This window comes from Nycticebus coucang, chromosome 4 (genome assembly GCF_027406575.1).
Source record: "Nycticebus coucang isolate mNycCou1 chromosome 4, mNycCou1.pri, whole genome shotgun sequence".
NCBI classification, from domain to species: Eukaryota; Metazoa; Chordata; class Mammalia; order Primates; family Lorisidae; genus Nycticebus; species Nycticebus coucang.
In genome coordinates, this window is record NC_069783.1 from 56,129,766 (window position 1) to 56,134,842 (window position 5,077).

At 39.0% G+C, this 5,077-nt stretch overlaps 1 pseudogene across 1 annotated transcript; it reads left to right on the top strand.

The window, feature by feature from the left end:
• The first annotated feature begins 3,138 nt into the window (after positions 1–3,138).
• LOC128583790 (L-lactate dehydrogenase A chain-like) lies at positions 3,139–4,485 on the top strand (annotated as a pseudogene). Its single transcript, XR_008379547.1, has one exon. The product of XR_008379547.1 is annotated as an L-lactate dehydrogenase A chain-like (transcript).
• The last annotated feature ends 592 nt before the right edge of the window (positions 4,486–5,077 follow it).

Consider the following 5,077-nt stretch of genomic DNA (forward strand, 5'->3'; position numbering starts at 1 on the left):
GAAGCCAGAGTTATGACTGGATTTTTAGAAACAGAGGAAAGAGTAACTTAAGCCAAAAAAGAAGTGGCATTTGAACTTTTCAAAGGAAATTTTAGGAAAAAAATCCTCAGAAAGAGAGGAATTCTCCAAAGAAGCCATGAAAATGCTTGGGAGAGAGACAGAGAGAGAGAGAATAATTGCCGGAAGCATTTGCAACATTCACAACCTACCAAATCAGTTCATGCCAGTATTACTACAACAGGGCATTTTCTGAGATCTGTCTTCTTTCTTCTTCTGCATCAGCCCACAATGGTCAGAAACCACTGAGATGAGCAAGTTGGTGAAGGGAGTGTAAGAGCCTCAAGTTGAGTGAGGGAGAAGCAGCCAACTCCCGCAGCCTGACAGAGGACTGCCCACCTGCTGCAGGGGAGGGAGAAAACCCATGTCGTAAATAACTTTAGGGTCCTGACTATTACCTGGTACTGATCATGCTAATTACTAAACTGAGCCTGTATTCTGTGATTTAACACAATGGTAGGATGTTTTATTAAGACATTTTACAATAAGCATTATTTATCATTATTATTATTATTTTAGAAAATGTGATAAGGCCTGTCACAGACAGAGAAAGCCTAGGAGAAATTTATATGGAGAGAGAACACTAATATAAAGTTGTTTTTGGTTATCTCTCCTGAGTACTGTTTGTTCAACAGAAGAAGTACACTGACGTTTGTACTTCTGACTAAGCGTGGACTCCACAACTTGTCAGTAGGAATGATTATTTTTGTCATCATACTATTGCACCTATATGCCTCAGATACAACCCCTTTTTTATTCAGGGAAACCACAGCTGACAGTGTTATCATTCACATGCCAAAATGTTGTTTAAAGGAAGCTAACTTTCAGTTCTTATTTTCAGAGAGCTATTTTTACTCTGAAAGGCAGAAGCCTTCTCTGAACTGCCTATGAAATGTCCTTCTCACAATTCAGCTGCAATTGTGCTTTTTTATTATTTGTGTCAGTTATGTAGAATAATTTCCTATATTTTATTGTAAGTTTGACCATATATACATATCTTACATTGATTACATATATTTGCTCAGTCTTTTCCAATTTATATGGCATTCTCTTTGAGGACAGGTACTTCAACACATTTTTTCCTAATCAATCAATAGTGCTGACAAAATTTTACTCGTAAGTGCTCAAGAAATGTACACCTTAAAACATGCATTAGACATTAAAAAACAATGTTTCAATGCCTGTAGTCCCAGCTACTTGGGAGGCTGAAGCAAGAGAATTGCCTAAGCCCAGGAGATGGAGGTTGCAGGTTGCTGTGAGCTGTGATGCCACAGCACACTACCAAGGGCGATAAAGTGAGACTCTGTCTCTAAAGAAAAAAAGAAATGTTTCAAGCCAGGTGCAATGGCTCACACCTGTAATTCTAGTACCCAGGGAAGTTGAGGTAGGACAATCGCTGGAGCTCATGAGTTCAAGACCAGCCTGAGTAAAGTGAGACCTCCATCTTTATTAAAAACAGAAAAATTAGCCAGACATGATGGCATCCATCTATTTCCAGCTACTCAGGAGGCTGAAGAAATAAGATTGCTTGAGCCCAGGAGTTTGAGCTTTCTGTGAGCTAGGTTGAGGCCATGGCACTATAACCCAGGCAAAAGAGCAAAATTCTGTCTCAAAAAAAAAAAAGTTTCATTTTGTAACCTCAAATACTTATTTGCACTTCTATGTCAGCTTGATACAGAATAAACAATTGTTTAGCTTTTTCATTTATTCACTCTTTTTCATTAAATTATTTACTCAAAAAAATTATTTTTGCACTCACTAGCTCCAGGGAATGTGCCTTTCAAACTCCAGAACCACACTCCACACACAGTGGCACCTACTTCAATGCCACACTTCCCAGATCACTGTCTCCATTTTCCTGAGATTCAATTTGAGTGAGCCACAGTGAACACTGTCACCTCCCTGCACAACTCCCACTAGAATATTGGTTTTCTTTTTATATTTAGCTCTTCTTCTGTCCTAAATTCAACAATCACTTCAACTTAAAGAGACATGGTAGCAAAACTATGCACAACACCAACCACACCGCCGCATTATTTGCTGATATTTAGGGAAGCATTTGAATCTCGTATGCTGACAGTAGTCATACTCCGCTGTTGGAAATGAAAGAGTTTAGGAAAACACATTGGTCAATAAGACTGTAGATCTGGAAATAATGATGACCCATTTATGGCCACTCCTATTAAGGAAGGTGAAATTTACAACTATTTAATTTTAACTTTAGTACATTTCAGCTGAAGGTAAAAACAATCAATACTGATGAAGAGACAAAAATTATCTCTAGAAATAAATTTACAGTAACTCAATATGCATATGTAAGGTCAATGTGAATGACCATGTTGTTTAGATGGATAAAAGCAATACCATATAATGGCCCGTAAATTTAATTGTGATGAGATGTGAAGCATTAAGTTCAGTAGAATAAATATGAACAAAAGAAAAACATAAATGTATGGGCACAAAGAAAGGCAAAATTAAAGGGGAACTTGTTCTGAGAAGAGGAGAAATTGGGAGTTGGTCCTTGAAAGTAGTGATCAATGTGGCAGATGAGATGCCATTGAGGTGGGAATTAACAGCAGATGTGAAGCAACCTATCCACAAACTGGTTAGAGCAGAGTCTGAGTTAATGATTTGTGCTGATAAATGGAATCAGAGACTTACACAGTGCTAGAAGCAAATACTAGATTGACACAGCATAATACCACCCTTGAACAGGAAAAGCATCATACAGGTAGCAAAGTGATCATCCTAGAAAAAGTGTATCCTTATAACTTTTACCACAGTGTCATCTACAGGTACAGGTAGCAAAGTGGTCATCCCAGAAAAAGTGTATCCTTATAACTTTTACCCACAGGGTCATCTACATAGAGCCTACTTCCCAGTCGAAGCAGCTGTTGATTGCAAGTACATTCTAATCTTTTTTCAAACTGTCTCAGCAGTGGGTGTGGAATGAGAAAGGCAAATGAAAAGATATGTTGGCTTTTTTAAAATAATAAGAGAGGAGCTGGAGTCACTACCGCCAAGTCCTGAGATGGTCTCCTGCACCCCTGACGCCTGCTGTACTTGCATTCCTGATCCCTTTTGGTTCCAAGTCCAAAATGGCAACTGTCAAGGATCAGCTGATTCTTAATGTTCTAAAGGAAGAACAGACCCCCCAGAATAAGATTACAGTTGTTGGGGTTGGTGCTGTTGGCATGGCCTGTGCCATCAGTATCTTAATGAAGGACTTGGCAGATGAGCTTGCTCTTGTTGATGTCATTGAAGACAAATTGAAGGGAGAGATGATGGATCTCTAACATGGCAGCCTTCTCCTTAGAACACCAAAGATTGTCTCTAGCAAAGACTATAATGTGACTGCAAACTCCACGCTGGTTATTATCACAGCAGGGGCACATCAACAGGAAGGAGAAAGCCGTCTTAATTTGGTCCAGCGAAACATTAACATCTTTAAGTTCATCATTCCCAATGTTGTAAAATACAGCCCAAACTGCAAGTTGCTCGTTGTTTCAAATCCAGTGGATATCTTGACCTATGTGGCTTGGAAGATAAGTGGCTTTCCCAAAAACCGTGTCATTGGAAGTGGTTGTAATCTAAATTCAGCCCGGTTTTGTTATCTGATGGGGGAGAGGCTGGGAGTTCACCCATTAAGCTGCCATGGATGGGACCTAGGGGAGCATGGAGACTCTAGTGTGGCTGTGTGGAGTGGAGTAAATGTTGCTGGTGTCTCCCTAAAGAATCTACACCCAGATTTAGGCACTGAGACAGATAAGGAGCAGTGGAAAGAGGTTCACAAGCAGGTGGTTGAGAGTGCTTATGAAGTGATCAAACTGAAAGGCTACCCCTCCTGGGCCATTGGACTCTCTGTGGCAGATTTGTCAGAAAACATGATGAAGAATCTCAGGCGTATGCATCCAGTTTCCACCATGATCAGGGGTCTCTATGGAATAAAAGATGATGTCTTCCTTAGTGTTCCTTGTATCCTGGGACAGAATGGAATTTCAGACCTTGTGAAGGTGACTCTAACTCCTGAGGAAGAGGCCCGTTTGAAGAAGAGTGCAGATACTCTTTGGGGGATCCAAAAAGAGCTGCAATTTTAAAGTCTTCTACTGTCATAGCACTTCACTGTCTAGGCTACAACCGGATTTTAGTTAGAGGTTGTGCATGTTGTCCTTTTTATCTGATTTGTGATTAAAATAGTTATATTAAGATGGCCCAGGAAGAACATCATTGTCCTAAAGTTAAAAATGAGAAGGGTTTGTAAACCCTACAGTTGTATCCTGATACTAGATGAACCTTACCCTGCGTAGTCCTAAATGGATTAGTGTAAGACAAATAGTTGCACCACTGCTGAGGCATCACTGCCAATGTGGCAGACGCTGCAGTTGCCCTTTGAACCAGATGTTGTTTACTGGTGTTATATTACTTCTGGTTCCTTTACCCAAGTCCAGCCTCTTCCCAATCAGTCACATCTGGGGACTAATGCATAAATTCCAACAGTGCATGTCCTGCGCATAACTGTTCTAAAGGATCTTATTTTGTGCACTGTATTTATCAGTAGTGTACATTCCTGTATAATGTAAAAAGACAGATCTACATGTAAACAGTGCAACCAACTACCCAAATGTCATACCAACTAAACTACCCAATAAACCTTGAACAGTGAAAAAAAAAGAAATAAAAATAAAAAATAAATAAAATAATAAGAGAATGAGACTCATTATGAAGAAGAAATAATGATTTTATTCTGTGCTTTCAACTTATTTTCTTAAAATAGCCATATGGGCTTTGCATAAAAAGAAAGCATAAAAGAACTTGTACAACAATTACAAATAGCAACTGTTTCGCCCCCTGTAAACATCTTAGTGATTAATTGATCCAGGTGGTAATAAGGCCCAAGTTGGATATAAAACATCTCAATGATAGATAAATTATTTTAGAATTTCACTATATTATTAAAAAACACGGTCATTGACATTCTGTCTGGTTATTTTGTTTTAGTGTAAGACACAAATGATTTTAA